This window comes from Martes martes, assembly GCF_963455335.1.
Source record: "Martes martes genome assembly, chromosome: 10".
Taxonomy (NCBI): Eukaryota; Metazoa; Chordata; class Mammalia; order Carnivora; family Mustelidae; genus Martes; species Martes martes.
The window spans coordinates 47687069-47703849 of NC_137898.1; the positions used below are offsets into that span (position 1 = coordinate 47687069).

Consider the following 16781-nt stretch of genomic DNA (forward strand, 5'->3'; position numbering starts at 1 on the left):
TTGGTATCTATACCACAGAAAATCTCATGCAGAAGTTCCCAAGTGGGCACAGCTCTGGCTGTAGCCGCAGTCAGCACAACGGCCGAAGATCGGAATCTGGGTGTCCGCCAGTACGGAATGTGAAATAAACCAGAAATGTAGCCATACCATGGGGTACAGCTGTCAAAAATAATATGGTCCATTTCCCTGTACATATCGACTTGAAAAGATGACCATAATAATTGGCGGTTGGCCGTTGAAAGTCACAGAATTATACAAATAGAGAAATTCCATTTTTATAAAACAAATGGAATTTTGTTTTTATAAAACCAAAGTAAAAACGCATATATTGGGGGGGCACCTGGGTGGCTCAGTGGGTTAAGCCTCTGCCTTCAGCTCAGGTCATGATCCCAGGGTCCTGGGATCGAGCCCCGCATCGGGCTCTCTGCTCGGCGGGGAGCCTGCTTCCCTTCCTCTCTCTCTGCCTGCCTCTCTGCCTACTTGTGATCTCTGTCTGTCAAATAAATAAATAAAAATCTTAAAAAAAAAACACGCATATATTGGGGATAAGGGCAAAGGAGGGAGGGGGAACACCAAGCAAATAAAAAAACCTCCAGGACTATACCCAGCAAAGTCTCAGAGGTACATATTTTTGGAAAAGGCTGGGGATGAGGAAGTCATGAAGAGCTTCTTCCTTCATGGGAATGCACTTCAGTGTGGTCTGAATTTGTTACAAGTGTATACTCCTTCCTGATGACAGAAACAAAAACTAGATCTAAAAGGTCATAGAATAGTAATAATTTTTAAAATTTCAGTGTTTGTAAGGAGTCCCCCAAAATAACCACCACAGAATGTAGACCCCCCTCTCCCATCTCTACATGTGGCCCCCAGTCCTGTGTGCACCCCTGGGCTTGCCCAAGAAAAGCCCAGGGGCGAGGATGGCCTGCAGGACCGAGAATCTCAAAGCCCTCCCCTATTTCAATAAGAATTCTGCCAAATTACAACTGTTTCAACAAGACGGCTAATAAAAAGGATTAAATGTCTTGCTCAAATTTACAACATCATAAATTACAGAATTAAAGTTCAGTTGTTTTCAACCTCTCTTAAATAGGGGCAATCAAAATTTATATCCTGCATTATCCAATATTTCATGTTGACTTATGAAGTCTTGCTGGAGAGTTCTTAAAAACGGCTAATGAGGAAATCCCACGGGGAGGAGAGAAGGTGACTCTCCTAAATCCAAAAGGGCCTCAGTGAAACCTGGGTTCTCATAAAGATGTCAGCTTTTGGGGTAAAATAACCTTTCTATCTGCGGATAAAGTTTCTCATGAAAATAACTCTAAATCAATGCAGCGTCTAAGAGGTGTTGCTTGGGTTCTGGAGACTGCCAGCTCCGAGATCTGCAGGGCGGGGCCGCCTGGAGGAGGAGGTCCTTGGAGGAGGGACCACCACTCCTGAACACTGCCCTGAAGGCAGATGGACCCCGTGCAGGTTTTCGTCCAAATTTCTAGACAACACCTACCCAGTTTCAAGGGCTAGCCGCTAATTGTAAAGTTTTAAAACAGTGTAAGCACGGAACCAAATACACCTGCAGGCCTGCTGTGGCCCGTGAGTCGGGTTTCCAACCTCTGCCCAAAGTACTGACATTTTTTTAAAATGGGTAATTTTCATTCAATTTTATTTTCAGAAGGATGGGAGAAGGCAGGGAAATAATACGGAATGAGAGTCAAGCACTTGGTACTAGAATTATATTTCTAATATGCTTGAGAAAACAGGGGTATAGTTGTCCATACCAAAGTGTGAAGAAATTGTTTAAATTTACTTGGCTATCCTAGGCTAAAACGCTTGAGAGTGAGAATTTCCCAGGTCCAGAGCAAATTTCCATGACTTGCTGTCAACAGATCTATAAGAACTTACTCTGCTACGATGCATTAGCTGTTGATCCTAAGACATTTCAAATAACAGCAGCAAGCACAGAAAGGCTCCTGGTGCCAGGGGCTACTCAGGAGTTTGGCACCCGGGAGCACTGGTGTGGGTCACACTGGGCAAGATTCCAGGACAGGCCTAACAAATCGCCCTCCAAAACAAAAACCCAAAACGACCAAGACTTTAGACTTCATATCATCAAATTGTGCTCATTTTTTCCAAAGCCCAGACAGTAAGATATGTTTGTGCTAATAACAATATCTGCATGTAATTTGCAATTCACAAAGTGCCTTTCCTATCCCCTATCTCACTCCTCAGAGCCTTTAACTGCATTTTAGACTTTGTATTTTGTCTAAAGTTGACTTACACCTGTTATTAACTTTTAAAGAACAAGAACAAATCCTTGGCATTTTTGACACCCCAGGGCTGAGCACATTTTCATTTCACTCTCACAAGAACCTCACTGAGACGGTTACTATTACCTCCATCCCATTTTCCAGGTGAGGAAACTGAGGGCTACAGAACTTGGGTGGGTTGTCTGAGTCACGTCACCAGCAGGGTCAGAGCTGACGTTCCAAGGCCAGGGCCCGAGACCAGCACAGGAGTCCCCTTTAAAGGTAGTGTCTGTGCTTTAAGCCAATCTTGGTTTGCTCCTGGCAAAGGCACTGAGGGCATGGCCAACGTCCTCCAGCTGCCCCTCCCCCATGCCCACTTTCCCCATTGGGTCAGAAGCTATTTTTTTAATTTTTATTTTCCCCACTCAAAACCAGGGTGAGTCACTCGGAGCTCAGCCAGCCTGGCCCCAGAGGGCCCTGGAGGCCCAGTGAGGTGCCCCCCCACCCCGGCCCCAGCGGGACTGGCTTCCCTGCCTCCAGCCTAAGCAGGGTAGCCCAGCCCACTGGGGTCTAGATGGGGCCTTTGCAGCACTGCTATCTGAAAGGGGGTCTGGAAAGCGGGTGCTGACAGTCACAACAACCCTGTGAGATGGTCACTGAGGTACCAAAGAGCGGGGGTGGGGGGACAGGGAGGCGCCTGCAGCTTGGGAGAGGAGAAAATATTTATTTAGCCCGTGGCTATGAAATATCTATTATTCAAGGCCCCACATCAGACCCGTGGGAGAGGGAGATACAGTCTCTAATGTGCACCAGGATAAGTTATGCAAATAAAAACAGGGAGCAAGAGGCACACACGCCCCTTCACCCACAAACACTCACCGACACAGGACATGCACACACAAACTATCAGCAGCTGCTCTTAAGGTACTGACTTCAATCCTCCCTGACCCGCTTCTGCAGACCCCTCAGCCCTGACTCTACAGGGTGCTGCCCCGTCCCAGACACCACCCCGCGGCCACCCCCATCCCCCCACCCCCGGGGCTCCGGAAGGCCCGGGAGGGCAGGCACACAGGTCATGATGGCCTCAGCCCTCAGAGCCACCCCCAGAGTGTGTGCAGGGCCAGAGGAGCAGAGGAAGGTGCTGGCTCCATCCCTGGGGGGAGAACGGGGTCCACTTCTTTAGGAAGATGAGGGGCCCGCAAGTTGGAGAAAAGGGCAAAGGTAGTGGGCCTAGGGTCTGAGGGGAAAGGACTTGAGGCACAAACACTTCCTCAGCACAGAGGTTCTGACAATGGAAATAGGTGAGGGTACAGGCTAGCATGTGCGGGAGCCCCTCTTCGGTTCCAGGCCCAGATGCCCGCAGTGCAGGGGGCACAGAGGAAGAGTGGCCGGTCAGGGGCAGGTCCCTGGAGTCCTGGGCTCACCTTGCTGCCTGGGCTGGGTGGTGGTGGTGGGGGGAGATTGCAAATGTTCACTTACCTACAACCACACAAATAAACAGAGACCCGCCCCTGTGGCAAGCACTGTGAATGATCACAAGGGCGGGCTGCGCCCACACGTGGCAGAAGGGGGTTGGCAAGGAAGAACGGGTCAGAGCACAGCCCAGTCAGGCAGGCAGGCACCTGCGGCAAATCTGTGCTCACCTGTCCTGCCTTATCTGGGCCTCAGGCCCCTAAAGGGGGGTCTGTGGGATAATAACTATGACACTTATCGCAGCCAACACCTACCAAGGCCCTGGTACCAAGTGCTTGCCCACCAAGCACTCTGCCAACACTTGCCTCACGGCTAGCAATCAATAGGCAGAATGGTTAACAGTGACCATAGGACCCAGGTCTCTTATCAGGGAGATCGGTGGGGGGGGGGGGGGGGAGGCTCCCTAGGGGGAGGCAAATCAGGGAGATTGGACGCAGATGAGGCAAACCAGAAGGAAAATGCATCCACTGCGGCAGGAACAGCTGCTAGAAAGTCCCTGAAAGGGAAAGCAGCATCCTAAGTCTTTCCCAGCAAGGACAGCAGCTCCAAGTGCCTGCTGGAGCACCTTGGTCAAGCACGACACCTCTGTGGTAAGAACGGCTCCTTCCTCTAGGAAGCCCTCCCAGATAACTGCGAGCCCCCACGCAAAAGCTGCATTCTCAGTGCAATTTCCCTTTTCTGCGGCGGAACTAGGATACAGAGAAGGTGCAACAGCATCGAGCTGATGGCCCCACAGGGAAGCAGGAGCACGTACGCCAGCGATGGGCCAGGTGCACAGCACCAGCTCCCATGGAGGTACAGACACTGCCCTGGCATCTCGGGTCAGAGCCCCTTCCTGTTTGCCACTCCTTGGTGTTCACCCAGGACTTGATAAGATCCCAGATGCTGATGAAGAAGCCCAGGGACATCTCCACAAAGGACCACTAGCTGTCCTAGCCAGAAAAGCACTCTCAGCTAGACGACGGGGGAGGGAAGCTGTCAGTGGTGAGCCAGAATCATTATTTTGGCTAATTTAGGAAGTGTGGGACTCACCCAGGATGAAGCTGGGTAGACCTCATTCCTGAGCGTTCCTTGGTGGATTATTTTTCATTTTGAATTGTTATTACTATTCCATCAACAACAGTTTTTTTAAAAAAAAAGTCCAGAGCAAAGAATATAGAGAAGGGACATTCCTCAGGCCTCAGTATGCTGGGAGACACAACAGACACCCCGGAACCCCAATCCACAGCAACATAGCCTGCGCTGAGAGCCAAGGGGAGGGGTGGGCCTGCCGAATGCAATGGCCAATGAGCCTCCAGTTCCAAATACATCTGATTGCATCATGAATCCGTTGTTTGGCTGCACAGACTTGGCTATCCCTACTCCTTCAACAAACAGTTCCTGAGCCAGGTGCACTGTGCTGGCACGGAGAACCCAGAGATAGTGTGTATGCACACGCTCGTGTGTGTGCATGCACGCTCGCATGCACGCGCATGTGTCCTCCCCAGCCTTAAGGATTGCAGTTTACTGAGCATGACGACAGTTATGCTGACAAGTGCTTTGCGAGGGAGAAAGGCAGAGTGTTCTGGGAGCTGGGAGGAAGGTCATGTCCAGGTCACAGAGAGGAGCAGGGTGGGAGGGAAGGTGTCCGGAAGAGTGAAAACCTGTCCTGAGCTGCTGAAATTGGGAGCAGGAGGCGGGTCATTCCCGGGAGGCCCAGCAGGGATGGTTGGCGGGAGGCTGGGCTGAGGTTAGAAATCCAGGGTAGGGAATGAGTGAAATGAGCAATGTGGCCAAAGGCCAGATCATGAAAGACCTGCAGGCCTGCCGAAGGGGCTTCAGTCATCCCACAAGCAATGAGAAGCCCTCGGAGGGTTTGCAACAGGAGAAAACCATGATCAGATGAGTGAGTTATAAACATCATGCTGATAAGGAGTGTGGGGGTGGAAGGAGGGAGGACAAAAATGGACACAGGAAGACCAATTAGGAGGCTGTTGAAAGAAATCCAAATGATGAGTCCTAAGTGAAGGAACAGGGAAGGAGGAAAAGGGAGTGGACAAATAAGAGGGTGTCCTCTTCAGCAGGACATGGTAACCCACAGGACATGACAGCTGAGGAAAGGGACAGAGCTAGGGATGGTTGTGCAGGAGACACAGCTTGGGCAGGCGGTCGCAGGCAAGGCAGGCAGCACGGGGAGACAGACGCACAGGCAGCAAGTGCAGGGGTGAGCTCCAGGTGCCTGTGGGCAGCGGCCAGCCATGTGGCCTTGGGAGGAGGTCCGGGGTGGGCCCTGAAATTCTGGGGGACTGCAAGGTAGAGGTGAGCCATGCAAGGGCTCAGCCGGGGATGATCATGATCCTTGCAGTGATGAGAAAGGACCAAGTAAAGCCTTATTAGGGGCAAGGACCAAGGAAAGACAAGTGGTAAAGCAGGCTGTGGAGAGGAGGTGTCTGAGGCTGGAGGAGAACCAAGAGAGGCCGGCCAGGCAAGGAGACTGCGCTCTTAGCAGGGAGGGGAGGGGGGTGCTCAGCGGGCAGCAGACACGGGGCCCAAACAGGGGGTCCACTGGGAGCAGTTAGTTAGCTGTTAGCCACTGGGGTCCAGCAAAAGAATTAAGAAGTGTTGACAGTTCAGCTGACGTCTGTAGAACCCTCAAAGAGAATTATTATGACTTTGCCCCCCAAAGCCACTCTGTCTTGCTTCATTTTTTGGTGGTGCCTTCCCAAGGACCCTAACTGAACTACTGGCCCCATCACCCTCCACCCCCTTCTCTCACTTTATTTTACTTCAGGGCATTATCATGTCCTTATACATCTCACACATTTATTCTGTCTCCCCTCCTAGAAACATTCTCATGAGTAGCCTCACGAGGTCAGAGAACTTGTCTTTTGTCACCTCCAGAACCACAGTGTTAAGAACCACAAGGTTAAGCACCTTGTCCCACACCTCCTGGCTCTTTAGAAACAACAAATATTTACTGAGCACATCCCACATGGCCAAACCACGCTAGATGCTGGGGCAGTGTGGTAAACATGACAAAACAGGACCGTGCTCTCAGAGCTGGAAGCTGGAGGTGAGCAGAGAGAAACACCACACATTTAAACAAAAAGCAGATGACAATTGCCATGGAGCGAGGCCTGGGATCTGACTGTCCTGCCTCCCAGTACTATTTCCTTTCCAAACCCAAGACCATCGCCTTCTCCTACAAAAGGCAAATTTTATCGGAGGAAACAGTTCAAGTATCTGGGGCTTGGTCTTGGTTTCTTCCAGAGACCCCACGCTTCCTGCACACTTCCAACAGACTCCTAAGAGGTGGAAACACCCACTCTAGGCTCTGAATGTTTAACCTGAACAAATCTATGTGTCTCTAGTCCTTCTACATAAGTAGGAGGAGAAATTCCGGACTCAGGAGAGAGGAAACAGGGGGCAGCGTAAACCAGGTGTCAGACCTGGTTCAAATTTCTTGTGACCTTGGGTAGGTTACTGTGCCTCTTCATGGTTTGATTTCCTCACTGCTGAACTGGCAGTACTAATTCCCGTTGTTGGGGGCTGTTGCAGAGACGACATAAAATGACATCTACCAAGCTCCCGGCACCAAGCCTGGTACATAGAGTTCAAGATGTGGTGGCTCTAAACCAGTTACACCTGTTGCTTTTATGACCAGATGGCAAACTTCTAGATTCACACAAACCAAGCCAAAAACAACTGTAGAATTCAGACCAAAGAATGGACACTCCAAATACTCAGAGCTCAGACTGACATCTGGTTGGATGACTTGAGGAATGATCTCCAAGTCCCCTCTGTGGGCAGACTCGGCAGTAAGAGGTCTCCTTTCAGTTCCTTGGTCTCCCCACTTTCTCCCTCAATATAGGCAAATGCAGCTATCTCCCCAACAGATCACATCTTGTCTTATGGCAAGAGCCCAGACATGGGCTGGATTCTGTGGTGCAAGTTGTGGCAGAGCTCTGAGCACCACACCTCAAAGGGAGCAGAAGAACACAATCACAAGCCCAATGTACACACAAACCCCTACACAAAGCTTGGCTCCAGAGAAGGAAACAGGAACTGGTCATGGCAGGCTATGCCTGCCTCAAAACTAAAGAAAAGGTAACTGACATACAAATGTCCAAAGCGTGCATGTATCTCCCTCCTTCTACCAGACTCTCTGAATGGTCTCTTTTGCTAATGTCTCTGGTTCTGTCCTTCATCTAGGTGCAAGCCCGTGCAGCCTGGGGCCCTCAGCCCCCATTCTCCTCGGTGGCATCATGTTTCTCAAGGCCATCTGTAGCCAACTGGTCACCAGTTCAGCAGCAGCCTTCCTTCAAGTCCTTCTCCAGAGTCCCTCCTGCCCCCTCCCCTCCCCTTTGTGGGACTCTCTCCTCCCTGGCCTCTAGTTCTCTTCCACCACCACCCAGAGTTATGCACACTCTGCAAAGCTCGGTTCCCTGCTCATCACGGGGAGGACTCATTTAATCCTGTGGCTTCCCTTCTATGTCTCCGGACCAAACCTCGATCCAGGCTTCAGCCCTGCCTCTCCAGTTGTCTACTGGACATTTCCTGTGGCTGAACCACTGTCATCCCAGATTCAGTGTATATAAAACCAGAGCATCAGGCACCCCACTCCGTCTCCAGTCTCTACATTTGTCAACAGCACTACTGTGAACTACCAAATTTTCATTTTCTTTGGCTCCCATCTTTAAAGTCCAAGAAGACTGTAAATCCTATGGTTCTCCCTTTGCAATCTCTCTTCTACTAGTCCTTCACTCCCACCTGAACCACTGTTAACCACACGACGTCACACATGGACTGCTGCTGCTCCTTTGAACAGGGCCCATACCACTTGTCTAGCTATCAGATGAAAGGTCTTAGCATGTCACTTCTTCCATCTCGCTTCTTTGCCCCCAAGTAACCTCAATGGCTTCTCATTGCCTCCAGGACCAAGTTCAAGTATCTCAGCCTGACATTCAGGATCTAGAGAAGGACTCTGCAACCTGGAGCCCATAGGCCAAATCCTACTGACCACCTATTCCTGCCAGGAAGGGTTTCCTGGGACCCAGCCACACCCATTCATTCACAGATGAGCTGTGACTGCTTCCATTCTCCAACAGCAGGGCTGAGTCTCTGTGACAGAGACCACATGGCCTGTGAAGCCAAAAATATTTACCATCTGATCTTTGCAGAAAATGTTTGCTGACCTTGGCCTAGCGTAATCCTATCCCACTGAAGGTCTTGCCCATGACTCCTCTGGATGAAACTCTTGCCTCTGGGGGGCTGCTGCTGCGAGTCCACTTTCTTTATCACTTATACCCAACTTCTCAAACCCAAAAAGCTTATTGCACTCCTGTCTGGATTTTTTTTTTTTTTTTCCAAAACACAGCCAAAGTCCCACCCCTCCATGAGGCCAGCTGTGTCCATCCCCTGTATCCCTGAACACCCCTTCTCTGGCCCCCCTTTCCACATCTATTGCAGAAACAGTGAAATGTCGCTTCTCTTTTTCTGCCCGTACTGCAGGCTTCTCGGAGCCGTGTCAATGATAACTTCCTTGCCCTTTTTTCCAAATATCGATTCTCAATAGCGACATTCGGTAAGAAGGCATTGAGCAGACTTACCTGTGAAGATCTAGGAGTCCACATTTGAAAACTTAAGTTTGGGTCCAAAAGTGTGCACTCCAGCCAGCACCACCTAAAAGCCAACGAGATAAGAGTTTAGCCTTAAGAGAGAATATTTATACATTGTCTTTGCATGTACAACCCCCAATAGGTTTTGATTCACCATCCTTTCAGGATGCCCATTTCTGTTACTTGGCCTAGAAAATCGTGCTCCTCTTCCCAATCCACTGGACAATGTTTTCCCCCAGCAGGCCAGGCACCCCCAATCTCAGTTCCCATGGAACTCGGGTGAGACATTCATGGTAACACATGATATATGGGAGCATAATTTCTTATTTAGGAATGGGGGTCTCTAGAGTATAGGCTTTTCAAGAGAGGGGACCTATTACATTTACCCCTTCTCTTACCCCACTGCGTAGAACACCGTGGGCATGTAGGTCGTCCTCAAGAAGTATTTGTAAAATGAGTGAAAAAATAACTTGTTCAGTACATTAACATGGACCTGGGTGTTGAAAATTCTGCTAGGTCACAATTTTCCCTAGAGAAATGCATGCTTTAATCCCACTGGTTTCAATAATGGTTTAACAGGAAGGATTAATGACATTAATCTTCTAAATGCACACCTTTGGAATGGCACTCCCCTGGGCAGAGAGCCTTCCGAGGCTCCCAGAGTCTAAGAAGGCAAGCTCGACTCCACAAGCAGCCTGCCAGGCCTGTACCAACTGGCCCAGCCTGAGTCCACAGCTTCGGCTCGCATGGCCTCCACTACTGACCCCACAATCCAGACAAACACAGATGATAGCAGATCTCTTCCCTTTCTGCATTCCCTCCAGCTGGATGTGTTTCTCCCCTTCTGTCCGTATTATCTCCTATTGAAATGCCGTCCATTTCCAACATTATATCCCAGACCAAGTTCATGATGGGGCCACTAGGTTTTTTCCTCCCAATTGTGTGTGTGTTGGGGGCGGGAGGGTAAAATACACATGACATAAACTTGATAACGGTTACCACTTTCGGGTGTACAGCTCAGTGATTAAGTACATTCATGTTGGGTAACCGTCATCACCATCCATCTCCAGAACTCTTTCCCACAAAACTGAAATGCTATACCCATTAAACAATTAACTCCACTTTCTCCCTTCCCTGCCACAAGTCTCTGAAACCCAATAAGCTGAAGTGGAATGAATAAATGATGAATGAAGACATGAATGAATCTGACCTCTACTCTCCCCCCAAGAGTCGGAAGTACCATCCCTTTCTACTAGACTTCTACAGCCCTGTCTTTCTCTTTCTTGGATTTATTTTATTTAATTTTTTTTAATTTTTTTTTAAGATTTTATTTATTTATTTGACACAGAGAGAGAGATCACAAGTAGGCAGAGAGGCAGGCAGAGAAAGAGGGGGAAGCAGGCTCCCCGCTGAGCAGAGAGCCCGATGTGGGTCTCGATCCCAGGACCCTGGGATCATGACCTGAGCCGAAGGCAGAGGCTTAACCCACTGAGCCACCCAGGCGCCCCTCTTGGATTTATTTTAATCAGTCTTAAATGATCTGTTTTGCACAACTGTATTCTTCTTCAGTGGGGAAACTGTGACTTATTTGAAAGGTTAAGCTGGGGTCCAAACACAGGCATCTGGCCTGTCCTCCATGTTACTGGAGCCAATGAGCAAGTCAGACCTTGTCTTACGACTTTGGATACCAGTAAACCATTCCCTCTGGTTTGATAACCCTTTTCACTTGGCTTCCAGGATAGCACTCTTGGTTTTCCACCCACCTCACTAGCTACTCTTTCACTTTGCTGGTTCTTCCTTATCTCTCCACCTCTTAATGTCAGAGTGCCCAGGGCTCAAGCCTTGTTCTCATCTCTTCTCTGTAAACCTTCAGTCACCCCAACCCACCCCCCGCCCCCAGTGGTCTTACCTAGTGTCTGGGACTCAGATATCATTTGTATGCTGAGGATGATGCCCAGATTTCTCTCCAAGCCTGGACCTCTCCTCTCAACTCCTGGCTAGTAGGATATATCCAACTGCCTGATTCCAGTAAGATGTCACCTAGACAGGAGCTCTGCGTAAGTCATGTTCAGTGTGTCAAACTTAACATGTCCAATGCAGAACCCTGGCCTTCCCCCAGGTCTGCTCCTCCAAGCCCTCCCCATCTCAGTTTAAGACAACATTCTTCCAGTTGCCCAGGCCAAAATGCTTAGAACCATTTCCATCTCCTTTCACTTATGCCATTGTCCAGTCCTCACCAACATGGGTTTGTATTTCAAAATATATCCAGAATATAACCATTATTCACTCCTCCCACCATTACCAACATAGATGATTGCAAGAGCCTCTCAATGGGTGTAACCTGTCTCCCCGCTTTGGCTCTTGGTGTCACTCCTCCCTCCATCCACGGTCAATTCCCAGTTCAGGAGGGAACTGGTCACAACATCAGTCAGATTGGGTCATTTCTTTGCTCAAAATCCTGAAAGGCCTTCCTAGCAAGGACAATGCCAAAGGGATGAATGTTTCTAACGTAGACCTGCAGGCCCAGGAGCAGGCTTGCGGGGAGGAAGGGTCTTCAGGCCAGGGTCCTCTTGCCATCCGTCTCTCAACTGGCAGTCCCAGCTGCAGCTCCTATCATTTGAGTTCATAAAGAAGGGCAACTTTTTAAAGGGAGAAAAATACAATCAATCAGCTTTCTTTCCCAGTTAAGGCACCACAAAAAGCCAACAACACTCACATTTCTCAAGAAGTGAATAAGGTAGGTCAACTCTGCCAGTACTTAATAACTAGTTTCCAAAGATAACTCCAGCCTTCTGGAGAACAGTTTTTACCCCCTTGGTGGCAGTGTTTGGGGGGGGGGATCCTCCCTAAGCCCCTCTTCTTCCTTCATCCTCCAGCTGGTCACCAAGCCCTGCTTGCCCGATCGTCCCTAGACTTTCTCCCAGTCCTCCTCTTTACCAGTGCTGTGGCTGGAGGTGAAGTCCAAATGAAACAACTAAGGACTTTAATTAGCTCAGGTCTCATCAGCTCTCCTTGAAGCCCCAGTGACAACCTCCTAACCTGTCTCCTCCCCTCTAGTCACTTATGTATTTCCAACCGCAACCCCAGACACAGTGTCTGAAATGATTTTATTTTTTATTTTTTATTTTTCGAAATGATTTTAATAAAACCTAAATTTGATCCAGTCCCCTGTTTACAATTCTCCGGAGAGTTCCTACATTGATGTACTATAAATTCTTCAAAACATATTTACAGTAAGCCATGGTAAATATTCTTTTTTTAATCTTCCATAGACAGTTTTCTTCCACCTTCTTAAAAAGACCACGAATGCCCCACTAAGGGCAGGCCAGTGATGCAACCCAGATTAGAGCCCTCCACGCCCTGGCAAGAGTGACGGGCTCCGCAGGATAAGCACACCCCAAACCTAAGCCCGTCCGAGACTTTGTCTAGACCTGATATACAGAGGCAGCCACTTTACTGCAGTCGCTGAACTGAGGCTGTCGGGAGAGGAGGGTGGTCTGTCTGTGGGAGGAAAGACTGATGACAAACATACAAAGAACAGCAGACCGCGGCCAGATGGACCCCCAGTGGCATCAACTCTCTTCCTAGAACCTCTTCCTTTTGTGAACTCCTACAGCATCCCGCCCAGTTACGGAGCCAAGAACGACCCACTTACGTGTCAGCAGTGGGGGTCCCAACAGGCCCATCATGCCATTACCCATAACTGTGTCCTTTCTCACATTGTTTCCTCTGCCCGGAGTGCATGCCCCTTGCTTGGATCTTTACATAGCAGCCAGACTTGTAGCTCTAGGGAGCCCTCCCTGAAGGGTAGCGCCCTTAGTCTCGTTTCCCAGCTGTGCTCTAAGATGCCTGAATATGCCCGTTCTGCTGCACTCAGATGCCTCATGGCCTTCCCAGTCTTAGCTGGTTGCCCAAGCTAGAAACCACATCCTCAACCTAGTCTCCTTGCACTTCCTCGTTCCCATGTGGACTTTCCTCTCCTTCCTTTCTGTCCCATGTCTGTTGTCACAACATGAGACCCCATTATCTACTACCTGGACCCAGGGAACAGCCTCTCGGTCTCTCTGCCACTCCCCCACCCACCCATCCCTTCACACCGCTCTACAGCCCTCCAACCACCTACAGAATCCAACCTCTGGGATCTTAAGGCCCCCCACAAACTGGCCCCAACCTATACTCTCTAGCTGTTCCCAACCACCGCTGCTTCCAGAAGATGGCGTGCACTGAAAACTCCTGGACAGCGTCTTTAATGCAAACGTAAGAAATGTCCAAAATGCAGAGTGAAGAAGGCAGACCCGTTAGCGATCTCAGGACCTCAGGAATGAGTGACACCATAGTGAGTTCCCTGCATTCTCTTTCTTTTCTGTGTGTGCGTGTGTGTGTGTGTGCGCGCATGCCTCAGATATCCCAGACTTGGAACTGAAAAAGTCAGCAATCTAGAAACGCAGAATGCACGCATGTGCACAAACACAACAACACAAAGTTTGTGCCCTCTAGCAAGACAGATAATTTTTAAATAGTAGCCACTCTGTTGCAAGGCAGCACCACAGAAAACCCTACTTCACCCCCACTCATACCAGCAAAATGCAAAGACATCTGCCAAAATCCCTACAGTTAAGTCTCCTTGATATGGAAGACGGGCTTGCCCCCGAGACAAAGAACAGACGATGATGTCCACTCCTCCCAGTCTTATTCAGCATGGTCCTAGAGGTCCTCGTCAGCACAAAGGACAACAAAGAGAAATAAAAAGCACACAGATGGGCAAAGAAGAAATAAACAATTTCTCCATTTGCAGACGATATGACTGCCTATGTAGAAAATCCTGAGGAATACACAAAAGACATTCCTAGAACTAATTAGTGAGTTTAGCAAGGATGCAGATACAAGATAAGAAAATTTTTAAAAATCAGTTTTATTTCTATATACTAGCAATGAACACATGGACACCAAAATTAAAAATACGATGCCATTCACAATTGCTAAAAAGAAATACTTAGGCGTAAATATACTGTCTTCCAACAAATCATTCTACAGTCTATCCACACGGGTCTACCTCTGCCACGAGGGCAGGAACAGTGTTGTTTTGCTCTCTGGTGAAAACAAAAGACCTAGCCAGCACCTAGAAGGCATACAACATCTGTTGCCATGACTCACGCCCTGCTCTGTTGAAGACAGACTTTTCTCCCATTTATGCTCCCACTGAGATCACTGACTATTAAAAAGTTCCACCTCTGGCTTCTGCCTCGGCTGGTCATCATGGCCCAGGAAGTCCCAGAGAAGCTGTTTCCACTCCCACTCCCACACACACACGAGCTCTAACATTACAGACAGCAGGGATTGGAAGTCGTTTCTACAGGCATCTCTCAGCCACCCAGAGAGAACATCAGGCCCTTCCACATCAGTCCAAGCAGGTTCCCAAGGTTTGGCCCAAAGACTCCAGACAGTGATGTTCGACCGCTGCTCATGTAGTCTCATCCATGCTCTGTGCTGGGAGGAGTCACAGGTGCTGTCCCACTGTCTGAAAACTCACTTAGAATGTGGATTGAGGTGCCTGGGCGGCTCGGTCAGTTAAGCAGCCAACTCTTGGTTTCGGCTTGGGTCATGATCTCAGGGTGGTGGGATGGAACCCCGCCTTGGGCTCCGTGCCCAGCGAGGAGTCTGCTGGAGACTCTCTCTCCCCATCTCCTTCTGTCCCTCCCCCCCGTGCTTGTGTGCACTCTCTCTCTCTCTCTAAAATAAACAAATCTTAAAAACAAACAAACAAACAAACAAAAACCAAAAAGACTATGAATTGCCCAGCTGTGCTAAAGAAAGTACTCTGCAGGAGGAAAGCCAGCTGTGAGATAGGTCAGGGCCCAGAGGGCATTCAGTTTTCTTCTCCCCCCAGAATTTCCCCTCTTACTTCTGTGGGGAGAAAGTGAGACTAACAATCATTAGGCAAAAGCCAAAACCTCAGAACAAGCCCGACTCCTCTCTCTCTGTCACCCATACCCCCAAACCACCAAGCCCACAGCAAGCCCTGTGGTTCCCCCTCCAGGACAGATCTCAAATCCTGCCCTCACCACCACCCCTTGGGAGCTGGCTACACTCATCACTCAACAGGGCAACTCCAACAGACTCTACCCTCTCTTCCCTCACTCAATTTTCAACACATCAGCCAGAGGGATCTTTTTAAAATGTAACTCAAATCATGTCAGCCCTCTCTCCAAAACCCTGCCACGTTCCCGGCCCGCCTGGTCATTCCCAGTTCAACCAAGTCTTAACTATGACTCCAATGGTTCAACCCCCATGACATCCCTGCCCCCACTCTCTGCCACCCTCCTCCCCATACTCCAGCCACACTGGCCACCTTGACACTGTGGTTCCCACTCCCTGATGCCCTTTCCCCAGTGACACACACAACTCACTTCTTCACTTCGTTCGCTATGACATACGCTCTGCTATGAGTTCACGAAAACCCATTTCCTTTCTCTTGGGGGCACATGGCTAGACCCTAGCTCCCAACAGCCTCCCCCGCAGGTAGAAGCAAACATGTGACTGAGTTCTGACCAGTGGGTGGGAGAGACAGACTTCTTCCAGATGGACCCGTAAAAACTCCCTGACAAGACCCTCTCTCTTCTTACTCATCCTCCAGCTGAATGGGAAGCAATCTAAGGGCCTCAAAGAAGGCAGAGACATAAGACATAAGGGGCGGGGGATGTCCCTCAATAATCACAAGGAAGGAGCAGCCACACCGGACTCTTTCTGTACGAGGGAAATAAAGTTTTACCGGAAACGAAGAAATAAAGTCTTCTTGAGTTGATACTCTGGGATATGGGGCTGTTTGCTACCTCACCTAATAGTTTGGTCTCCTCCTCAATGAGACTTTCTTTAACCACTCTAAAATTCTCCCAATGCTTCGGGGCGCCTGGGTGGCTCAGTGGGTTAAGCCTCTGCCTTCGGCTCGGGTCATGGTCCCAGGGTCCTGGAATCGAGCCCCGCATCGGGCTCTCTGCTCAGCAGGGAGTCTCCTTCCTCCTCTCTCTCTCTCTGCCTGCCTCTCTGCCTACTTGTAATCTCTGCCTGTCAAATAAATAAATAAATAAATAAATCTTTAAAAAAGAAAACTCTCTTTAAAATTCTCCCAATGCTTCTTAGACAACCTCTTCGTTTATCTCTCACCATAGTCTTTATTATCATACTGGGTAATGTACATTTAATTTATTTTTTTTCTCCATCTCCCAATTTTGAATGTGAGCCAAAGCAGGAAATTTTTGTGCTTTTTTTCCACCCTTTGCTGTATCCCCTGGGTCTAGAACAGCGCTTTGCCATGTTGTAGACAATCACTTGATGTTGAATGAACAAATACACGAACGTATGAATGAAGTACCTGAGCTCCAAGGTCAGAAAGGCCTCAGGTGAGGCCACTGATTAGCTGTGTGACCCAGCTCTGCCACTGATTAGCTGTGTGGCCCAAGAAAAGCCGTTCTAC

General features: G+C 49.2%; 1 protein-coding gene across 2 annotated transcripts in view; it reads right to left on the bottom strand.

The window, feature by feature from the left end:
- The window catches only part of BMAL1 (basic helix-loop-helix ARNT like 1), a gene marked incomplete at its 5' end in the record, with an annotated part of 99110 nt that overhangs the window by 58035 nt on the left and 24294 nt on the right, over positions 1–16781 (bottom strand). For both annotated transcript variants that reach the window (XM_080817792.1, XM_080817791.1), the window contains one exon: positions 9302–9374. The remainder of the gene's footprint in view (positions 1–9301; positions 9375–16781) is intronic.